This window comes from Neolamprologus multifasciatus, chromosome 3 (assembly GCF_963576455.1).
Source record: "Neolamprologus multifasciatus chromosome 3, fNeoMul1.2, whole genome shotgun sequence".
NCBI lineage: Eukaryota > Metazoa > Chordata > Actinopteri > Cichliformes > Cichlidae > Neolamprologus > Neolamprologus multifasciatus.
Genome location: NC_140441.1, coordinates 9937691 through 9949017, shown reverse-complemented (window position 1 = coordinate 9949017; position 11327 = coordinate 9937691). Strand labels below are relative to the sequence as shown.

The window sequence follows — 11327 nt, the reverse complement described above, 5'->3', positions numbered from 1 at the left end:
CCCCCTCCACACACACACACACACACACACACACACACACACACACACACACACAAAACATATTGAGGATTGTACATTAACATAAAACACACACATATGAAGAGAGAGAGAGAGAGTATGCATAGTATGCAAACAGCTAACAAACAGCCATCATAATTCGTATAAGTAATAAGTATTCTGATTCTGATTGTTTCAGGATGACCTGCCATTATCCAGTCACACATCTGCTTACCTGTATCTTTTGCTCGTTTCTCCTCCTCTTCTTTTCTCTTTTTTCTAAACTGAGCACCTGATGGCTTTGAACTTTTCTTGTCCATCTTCCATTGGTTTTAATTTTGCACTCCAGTATGAACACCCATCCCCCAACTCGAGGATCACCACAACATATCCTAATAGACCTACACCTTAGTTCACAGATTCACTTTGTCTAGGGTGTATTTCTGTATTTCTGGGATTTCACACAACCCAGGATTCAAATCATGAATACATAATGGGCTTGGATTTACATCATTATGAATGAAATTTGCTCTATTTGGAAGCAGCCCCCTCCCCTTTCGACGGGTTGTGTGCGTGACTTTAAATCATCAAACTGTAAATTATACATTTTAAATTGTTATTGATCCCTTTATCCCTAGTCCCCGGCCTCGGTGGGGCGGTGGGGAAGCTGTGGCGGGGGCGTGGTTTGCTGGCCTGCTGCAGAGGAGGGGTGACACAGTGAACTCTCTGGGCGGCACGGAGGCGGGGAGGCAACAGGTGTACGGGACTGTGTCAATGAGGGAGATGTCTTTTTGTGTGCCCACAGTGAGATGGAGCAGATGATGTTGGCAGAGACAGGGAGTGGCTTCGTCCGAGGCGGGTGCCAAAAAACCGCAGATTATTTCCAAAATAAAAAGACACTAAGCATAACCCATGTGTGTGTGGGTCCTGTGTCACATACCCCTAGTCCTAAAGTGGATATTTATTTTCATACTCCTCTTATTTGTTTACTTGCCCTGTGTTGTGCCAAAAAGTGACTGCCTGCCAAAAACTGATTTCCAATGTTTCCGTGTATTTTTTTATGTGTAATATCTTTATATATGTTGATAAATAGACTTCGGTGAACAGCGTTTACAAAGGGGTTATATATAGAATTAAAAAATTATCTGTTTTTTCAAGTATCTTTAGAGCTCTGTGTTATTGTACTTACATTATAACCAATCCGGTCCTTTATCCTCGTTTAAAATATTTTTACAGAACTATTGTAATATTTGTTGCCTTTTCTGCTGTTCTCTTGGCCAGCTTACGCTGACAAAATACATTTTTAATGTTAATGAGATTTTTTTAACTGCATAAATAAAGGTTATATAAAAGTCACTGCCAAAAACTGATTGCGGCTTCTACCTTGTTACACGAATGTTGTTTGTGGCTCAATATGACTTTATGTCATCCATGAGGGATGCGTTTAACATATGTTTCACATATTATAGCCCAACAAGTTACTTATAGCAGTTTAAATACGACCAATCAGTTTTTGGCAAATACCGGAAATCACTTTTTGGCAGACAATCACTTTTTGGCACAACACCTGCTGTAACTGGAGCCTCGTCGTTGACTTCAGCAGCGAGCAGGCGCACCGAGGGCTCTCGCGCTCACTTTTCGCGTACAGAATCTCGAAAAAACATCGGTGCATAAGTCTGTATCATGATGTCTGGTGTTTTCGTGTTTGTTGTTTTGTTTTTATTTTGTTTTATTTTGCAAGTTGGTTATTAGATGCTGCTCCAGCCACCAGTGAATCTCCCGCCGCTCCGCCCTCTCCTCCCTGTGCTGCAAGCAGCAGGCGCACTTCGCAAGCGGAGGGCGCCCTTACTCCCAGCAAATGGCAAATGGGCGATAGAAAACCGATCGGTGTCTATGCCTTTCCCACTATGCGGTGGCCGTGATGCCGCCCCCCACCACGATGGGCAATACAACCGCCGGTGTCGCCCGTATCTAAAACTGCTGCTGCCTACATTAGATGTTCGGGAGGAGGACAGACATTTGTTCAGAACTCTTAAAGATGTCGAAGAAGCAAGCTCCATAAGCAATTACTTTGGTGTTCCTCCACCGTGAAAGAAGCGCTTGTTCTCAGAATTTCTTGGAATACTTTGATTTTGACACCGAACGCGCACCTGCAGACCACTTATGTGCAGCCCTGACTATAAATCATGTATGTTACTGTGTAAAAATTAATTCCTGATCCATCAAATGTGTAAGTGGGACAGCCAGAGTTGCTAAGAATGAAAGTTTCATAGAAGATTCCATAGGAACTGCTTGGGGTCATTTTTGACCCCAATGGAAGAGTGGGGTAGTGATACAATTTTTTTTAATTAATGAAAAAAAAAAAAGAAAAAAGAAATGGCCTCATGTTACGAACATATTTTATGAGGAATACCTGGAATATGAATATATTACAACTTACAACAACTAGAAAAACAACCCATGGGGTCATGTTTGACCCCACGTGTGCATCTAAGGGTTAAAACATTTTTTTCATTCAATTACACTTTGGATCTAGGTATTTCAGGGAATGGATAATCGAAATTGGTCTTCACAATCTACAGGAATAATAATAATAATAATAATAATAATAATAATAATGAGACATTGGATATTTTATTTTAATAGACATGTCTGTGTCTACTTGTAATAAAAAACAATAAAAAATTAAATATCAGTTTAGTAAATATAGGGCCAACGCCAAATGCTCTACGTAAAAAATGAAAATTATGCCACTTGGTCTTAATCTTGGGTTCTTTCATTCATTATTCACTGAAAACAGCTAAATTGTCGGGCAGCTACAACATCAGGTCAGGAAGTCAGGAAGTAAAAACACGGAAATATCTGCTGTAACTGCGTCACTCTACCAGACTCTTCGTGTTTCGTCTGCAGGTGAGATGTATCTGTTATAAAACGCTTTATATTTCCTTTCGGTTTGAAGAAGAGGGGGTATAAATAATATCTTCCACATTATTATTCCTAACTTATTTTTATATTGATTCAGTATGTACGAGTGTGTAGAATATGTCTGAATGATATGATACTGAGACGGGATGTTCAAAACTAAACTTTCGACGCCGTGTTGAGTTTATGAAGCCAGATGCACCGAAGTGTGGTTCAAAGCACCCAGATCATGTTGGCTGATGAAGGTTTTGGTGCTTTTAACGCCATCGTTAATGCATGAGAGGCTCCAGGATTTCCAATTTGTTTTTTGTTTTGTTTTGTTTCCGCTTAAACACCAAAATCGAAAGTGTAACGAAATATGATCATACGGTAGGATAAATGTTATATAAGTATGAGATAGCGAATTAAAGAAATGAGAGCGATTGTTACCTTTTACTGAACTGTTTGAAGCAGTTGTGCTGGAATTGTATTGAGGTATCGAAATAATTCGACACCCTCTAAACCAGACGTTCCCAAAGTGTGGGGCCCGCCCCCTAGGGGGGGCGCAGAGCCATTGCAGGGGGGGCGCGGCATGAAAAGGGAAAAAAAAAAACAACAACAACGCTTGGACACTGCTAGCACGGGCGCCCACACAAACGCAAAGCAGGAGATGAAGCATCGCTGAATAAGTTTCCAAACCAACTTCATTCTAAGCCAAAGACTAGAAAATATGGTGAAGCATATCTTCCCTTTGGTTTCACCTGCACAAGTGCCAAGGTAGGTCTCCCTGCAGGATTGGTTTTCCCTTTGTTGGGAGCAGCGCTGGGCTGTTTAAATCACGGACAAACAGTATCCCACCTTCTTGATTTTTAGTTCACAAACACTTGTTGTAATGACTAACTACTCCTGACATTTTGGAGATGTTAGCTCTTTATACAGTAAAGTTACAGCGGGATACAAATATTTTCTTACTACCTGTAATTTATTGCAGATTACTTGTATTTGCTTAATTGTTTACTAAATGTTTGAGGTGTGAAATAAACCGCAATGGAGCAAAATATGGGTGTGTGTGGTTGGAGGATGTGTTCGTGCGTGCGCGCGCGCGCGCGCGAGGGGGGGGGGGGGCGCGAACATTTTTCTTGTAAAACAAGCGGGGCCCAGCAAAAAAGGTTTGGGAACCACTGCTCTAAACAGTGAAACTTTGTGACCTTGCTCTGTCACAGCTTGATGAAGAAACAATGACGCAGGCAAGCGCTGCAGAACAGGGGCGGATCTAGAGAAATTTTCTTAGGGTAGCATGAGGGGGAAAAGAGATCAAATGGGGCGGCAAAATGAAAGCCTTTTTATAAACACATATGCAGGTGATTACATGTGGTTAAAATAATTCAAATGCAGTAAGTATACACGTTTTTCATATAAATATAGTCTATAACTTAATAATTGTCTGTAGCCCACATAATTACACACTTTAGTTACATAAAACATGTGAGTTTTGATGTTATGTACTGTATAGTCTGTATAATAAATAAACATGTAGCCCAATAAGTATAAAATCCAGAAAGCTACACAACTTGGGGCGGTTCATTTACAAACACAAGTCTAACTTAACTTTCACTGTTTTTTGTTAGAAAACAATCACATTGTTACAGCTTAAATTACACAAAATGTCAGAAATCTGCACTATCATGAACAAAGATGTAACCCTAATTTTTCATTATTTGTTGGATTCACCCACTGAGGTCTGAAATACAACCGGCCATTTTTTACTCCTTTTGAGTTTACGTTTGTATTTCACCCTCAAATTGTTTCATTATATTTTTCCCCTTGCCGTGTTTGGTATCTTTTCAGCACAACTGAATTTAGTTGTTTTTTTTCACTGACATATTGCATTAGTATTACTGATCTGAAATCACACAGAGACCTTAAAATCCTAGTAGTATTTTTTTTTACTGTAAAAAACCCCACAGACATGTTGAGTAAATTTTTATAACTTGAAATGCAAATATAAATTCTACATTTTGTAAACATATACAACTATTTATCTAAAAATGCAGCCAATACACCTGCCGATTTTTTCATTTTGTACAACCATTTAATAATATTACTAAAACTAAAATGAGAGAACAATCATGTTTCGCAATAAGATGCTCCACAAATTATGTGTGCCAGTAAAAAAAAAAAAAAAAATTCCACCAAAAGACAGAACAGCACAGGGATAAACCTGCAGGCCTGACAACATGAGGTTTATCACTCCTCTGGTTTTCTACTTAGTGACAGTGTTTACATTGCAAATGTTCCTTTGTGACATTCATTACTACCCCCACTGACACACAAAACAAAACGACTACACAACAGAACAACTACACAAGACAACACAACACACTAAGTATACACTCCACACTAAACATCACAAATCTCCCACATTTACTGAATTAAGAATTAATGAAATATATATATGAGAGAGGCAAATGTAGAAATGACAGTGATATTTGCTTAGCACTGATATGTACCCTCTCTACATTGACACCTGCTGGGCACATTTTGCTTGATAAAGAAACAATGACACAGATGATGATGAACCTCACTGTTGAGAGAGAGGGTGTAACCACCTCTGTTAAACGCATGAAAATATCAATTATCTTTGGTTAAGTGATTATTTATGTTATAAACAATCAGTATAATAAAGTGGTTCAGATGATGTAAATGTTACTTGTAACTGCATTTTCCATTATATGTCATATCCTGTTTATATATTTTGACTTTTCACTAACAGCTTGTTACACTCACAGCTGAACTCTGAACATCACATTGCTGGAATACAATCTACTTCTTGGAGTTGTTCTCTTGCATTAAGAACATAAATTTATATAAGCTCCCTAGAGATTATGAGCTATATAAACTGATCAAAGTGCGTTAAAAGTTCTGTATAATCAATGTTCATTAGTAATTGTATTTGCTGTATTTAAGATTATCATGAATTAATTTTTACTTCAGGTCAGCCCTTAGCAGTCAGGAAAAATGAGTTCCACTGGGTCAGATAACATAAATAGAAGAAAATAAGATTTATTTAATTAATTATAGGCAGTGGCGGTCCTAGCCTATTTGGCACCCTGGGTGAACACTCCCTTTTTCTAAACTGAAGACCTGATGGCTTTGAACTTTTCTTGTCCATCTTCCATTGGTTTTAATTTTGCACTCCAGTATGAGCACCCATCCCTCAACTCGAGGATCACCACAACATAACCTAATAGACCTACACCTTAGTTCACAGATTCACTTTGTCTAGGGTGTATTTCTGGGATTTCGGAAAACCCAGGATTCAAATCATGAATACATAATGGGCTTGGATTTACAACATTATGAATGAAATGTGCTCTACTTGGAAGCAGCAGGGCCCCCTCCCCTTTCAACGGGTTGTGTGTGAGACTTAAAATCATCAAAGTGTAAATTATGAATTTTTAGAAATTGTTATTGATCCCTTTACCCCTAGTCCAAATATGGATATTTATTTCTTACTCTTCTTATATTTATTGTTTGTTTACTTGCCCTGCTGTAACTGGAGCCTCGTTCTCTCGTCTCTCTATATACTGGACTGTATGTAGTGGAGATGACAATAAAGTTTACTTTGACTTCAGCAGCAAGCAGGCATACCGAGGGCTCTCGCGCTCACTTTTCGCGTACAGAAAGTCTTTATTATAATGTCTGGTGTTTTCGTGTTTGTTAGTTTGTTTTTATTTTGTTTTATTTTGCGAGTTGGTTATTAGATGCTGCTCCAGCCAGCCAGAGAATCTCCCCGCCGCAGGCGCACCGCGCAAACGGAGGGCACCCTTACTCCCAGCAAATGGGCGATAGAAAACCGATTGGTGACTATGCCATTCCCAATATGCGCTGTCATGACATCGGGGCAGCATGAGTATGAGCAATTGCTATAAGCAATAAAAGACTAGCTGGTGGCCACGCTGTACACAGGTTCTTGTGCAACAAAGGTTTTTTGTTTTTTTTTCCCTGAAAGTGAAAATTTTACAAATGAATATGCCAAAAAAACAGCTGCAAAAATAATTATGTTGCCCACATTCGCAGGCTTACACTCCACTGGGACCTTCCGGTGTGCCGGCCAGGGAGTCAGCATTCTCCAGCCTATTAGCCTCGCGAGTTAACGCAGCCAGCAGGACTCCACTTGTAGCACGGCAAACAGTGAGAACATAGTCAGTGTTCCAACCATTCGCTTTCACCTTACGCGTTGTAAACAGAGGGCAAATAAACAGAAAAAGGGGAATTTAGGTTGCAGCTCGTGTTGGCTACCTGTTAGCCACTTCCTGGTTAGTGTTTGGCCCCGCCCCCTTGCTTAGTCAAGCAGCATGGCAGCCCACACGTCCCAAACTTGTCTGGAGAGTGGCATTCTGTGCATTAGGAGATGAGCACGTGCAGGTTATGCTGTGCCTGTGCACAGAGCATGCTTTGCCAGCCTCACGTTGCATAAACTGCTTATTTGCCAGCTCAGACTAGAGTGTCATGGCTGGGGCAGCAGTCGTGTGGTGGAGTGAATGAGGACCCAAGATGCAGACAGCGGTGGAGATGTGAGTGAGGTTTATTGACAGTGTTGCAAAGTGACAAACGGGAAATGGTGTCTTCTCATTTAAGCTCATGCCTCAGGCTACTGTGGGGAAAATTGCTGCCACTGGAGTGGAGACCAGATAGGCAGGCCATGGGCCATGGCCATGGATGGGTCCCCTCCTGGTTTTTAATTCACTGCTGGCCCCTCCCACAGCGTCCCTCCCATGGGCTCACCTTGCTGAGGGCTGGGCCGGTGGAGGTTGACTATCAGGTGGTGGATGTTGAAGAAGCTTCCATCCTCTCCTCCGATGTCATCCACCTGTCCCTGGGCTGCCACCTGCTTGTCCCCAGGCACAGTGTCGGGCCAGATGGGTCCCTTCAGCTCTTGATTGGAGCATAGAGGGTGCCTTCCTGAGGTCCCGTCTAGTGAGCGTGCCTCAAGTTGATGTCATGCAGCACAGCGCCTCCAATCTCAGGTTTCGCTCTCTGCCCGATCGATCTCTAAGGATAGAGCAGACGCAACAGCTGCAGGCAGGCTGGGGACACAGAGAGCTCTTCTCCTTCTCATGCCTCAGGCTATTATGGTGATGATGGCAGCAATGTTCCTGCTGTGGCCCCGACTCTGTGCGGCCTGGGCTGGTGGAGATTGATTATCATGAGGTGGATGTTCAAGAAGCTTCCATTCCCTCTAGCTGCCACTGGAGTGGAGTCCGGACGGCTGGACCCATGGTCTGGGTCCCCCAGTCTCGGGCCCCTCCTGCAGTGTTCCCTCCCATGGCCCTGCCTCTGTGAGGCCTGGACTGGTGGGGTGGATTATCAGGAAGCTGATGTTTCAGAGCTTCGCTCTGGTCAGACAACCAGAATTGCCTAATGAGACTGCCGGTCTACCCTGCAGTGACCTCACTGTCCTGAGGGCCTATGCAGGCGTATGGAGATGGCCGTGTTTAGATGAGGCGGGGTGGACTCGGAGCCGAGGTTCAGCTGTCCTCCAGCCACCTTCCTCCCTCCTGACATCCCTCCTGAGTTGGGCCTAGTGGCCAGCACTGCTGCAGGCTGTGTTCCCCCGGCATATTGCCCGCGCTTCGCTGGTTTATACGCCAGTAGGGCCTTGCTGCATCTGACACCTCAGCCAGCAGATGACAGTTCTCCAGCCTGATGCACAGGATCCCTATCTGGCAGATTGCCCACACATTGTGGGTTACGCGGCCTGCGGAAGCCCGCTCTGTGAGTGGGTACTCCCTGACCATCTGCGAGTGTCCCGTCCGAGTTCACTCTTGCTGCTCCTGTCTATAGACGGTGCAGAGCGGCTGCTCAGTGCTGGGACGAGCCCTCGGGTCACATCCCTGGTGCTGCTGCTGCTGGTTGTATTTCTCTGGCGTATTGCCCATGATTCGCCAGTTCATGCACCACTTGTACATCGCATCAGTCACACAGACACATCAGTCAGCGAGTGAGTGTTCTTCAGCGCGGAGCACCGGCTCCTTGGCCAGCATGCAGCCCCCGGCATGGGCCCCCTCAGGGCCGTCAGCTCAGCCTCCTGGCTGCTTCAGAGTCTCTTTCAAGCTGCTCCCCTGTCAGTGAACAGCGTGGAGCGGCTGCTGGGCTGGAGACAGGTCTTGGGTTTGCATCCCTAGTTTGGCCCTCCTCTCAGCGGCTGCAGTGATGCTGCAGGCTTTGTTCCTCTGGCGTATAACCTGCGGTTCGCCGGTCAGCCAGCAAGTGTATGTTCTCCAGCATGCAGCGCTGGCCCTCTGTCTTGTGTTGCCCATGTTTCACAGACTACATGGCCAGCGGGTGCCCGCTCAGTAAGGTGACACCTCCTGGATGTCTGCATGTGTCTTGTCAGGTCCACTCTTGCTGGCCTCCTGTCTGTGGGCAGCGTGGAGTGGCTGCTATGACTTCCGTGGACTGGGTCACCATCCCCTCACCTATCGTGGGATGGTGCAGGTCGGCTGCTCAGCTCGCGGGACAGGCCTTGGGCCTCGTCCTAGCTCGACCATCCACTGAGTGGCCAAGCTGCTCCCCTGGGCTCTCTCCCCTTGGCACTGCTTAGTGCCAGGTGGGGATCTGTCATGACTCGGCTTCTCCAGCCGGTGGCCCCAACTTCCTGTCCGGAGCATCGTCTGCATGTTGCGCATTTCTATCACGGCGTTAGCCAGCTGCCGTGCTCAAGCGGCTTGATAGGCTGTGCTACCCTGGCGTATTGCCCGCGTTCGCCAGCTTACACGCCAGTCGGACCTCACTGTGGCGAGTGAGACCTCTCCAACTTAGTGTAGCCTGCTTCTGTCTGACGTGCTGCATGCAGTGTGCGATCCACACAACCAGCAGGGCTCCTGCCATTGCTCAAGTGGGGCGGCTTCTCAGCTCTCTCTGCAACTCAAGCTGCCGCTGCTGCTGCTGCTATTGCTGCTACTGCTGCTACTGCAGCTGCAGGCTGTGTTCCCCTGCACTTCGCCAGTTTACGTGCCTACCGGACCTCACTGGGTCTGATATGAGTGGCTGTTCTCCAGCCTGCAGCGCTGGCTCCCTGTCTGGCATTGCCCGCTTCTTGCAGGGTTGCGTGGCCGATAGGGTCCTCACTCAGTGGCTCGGGGAGCTAAGCTTCCTCACCTCACTCTCCTCCTGAAATTCCAGGTTCGGGCCCTGGGCAACCCAGGCTCCAGCTGGATATTCTTGGAGAGCATGCATATGCGCTTGTCCTCGCTGAACGCTCGTGCTTTCTGGCATTCCTTCGGGGTTTGCACGCTTGTCAGACCTCGTTCTGTCTGACACTTCAGCCAGTGAGTGAGAGCTCCCCAGCCTGCTACGCTGTCTCCCTGTCTGGTGATTTGCCTGTGTGTCACGAGCTTACACGGCCAGCACAGGCCCACCCAGAGCTGGGGCTTCGTCGCCTTGGTCAGCCCTTCACTTTAGCAGGCTAGGCTGTTCCCCTGGCGTGTTGCCCGCTTTGCCAGCTTACATGCCAGTGGACCTCACTGCAGTGAGTGACAGTTCTCCAGGCTGTAGCGCCGACCTCTGTCTGGCGCATTGCCCGCGTGTTGAAGGCCTACGCGACCAGTGGGATCCTACTTGGTAACTTGCTGCGCTGCACTCCCTAGTGGTCCGCCTCACGGTTCACGGGCTGGCATCTGCAGACTGCTGCCTCCACCCCCTGGCTCAGCCTTCACGTCTGGTGTTGGCTCTTGGCAGTTCAGTTGCACTTTCTCCTCGCGGGGTGTCTTACAGAGTTACCCCGTACATATGGAATATGTAACGGTGTGGTCTCGATATGCTAGACAACGTACGGTTAATGTGTAACCTTGGTTCTCTTAGTGACATACTATCTCTCTACCATCAGGCCGTTCTGGTCAAACTATCACAGATGTCACGTCTCCACAGCTGTTTTATACGTGAGCTGTGGGGTGTGGCCGGGCGAGCTGGAGTGTCTTACAGAAGTATCCAGACCCCACGACCAATGGTGGTCATACCCCATGCACATGGAATATGTAACGTTGTGGAGAGATAGTCTCTCACTTATGGCCTCTGACAGTGGACTCATCTCTGTGCTTGTCCTGCTAGACCTCAGTGCAGCGTTTGATATTGTTGACCATAATATCCTATTAGAGCGATTAGAGCACGCTGTAGGTATTTCATGTACTGCGCTGCAGTGGTTTGTATCATATATATCTAATAGACTCCAATTTGTGCATGTAAATGGAGAGTCCTCTTTACACACCAAGGTTAATTATGGAGTTCCACAGGGTTCAGTGCTAGGACCAATTCTGTTTACATTATACATGCTTCCCCTAGGCAGTTTCATTAGAAGACATAGTATACATTTTCACTGCTATGCAGATGACACCCAACTCTATCTATCCATGAAACCAGATAACACA

General features: G+C 45.6%; 1 long non-coding RNA gene across 2 annotated transcripts in view; it reads left to right on the top strand.

Moving 5' to 3' along the window:
- Positions 1–1604: 1604 nt before the first annotated feature.
- The window catches only part of LOC146521502 (uncharacterized), a 42942-nt gene continuing 33219 nt past the window's right edge, over positions 1605–11327 (top strand). For both annotated transcript variants that reach the window (XR_014873391.1, XR_014873390.1), the window contains exon 1: positions 1605–2907. This is a non-coding gene — a long non-coding RNA (uncharacterized LOC146521502). The remainder of the gene's footprint in view (positions 2908–11327) is intronic.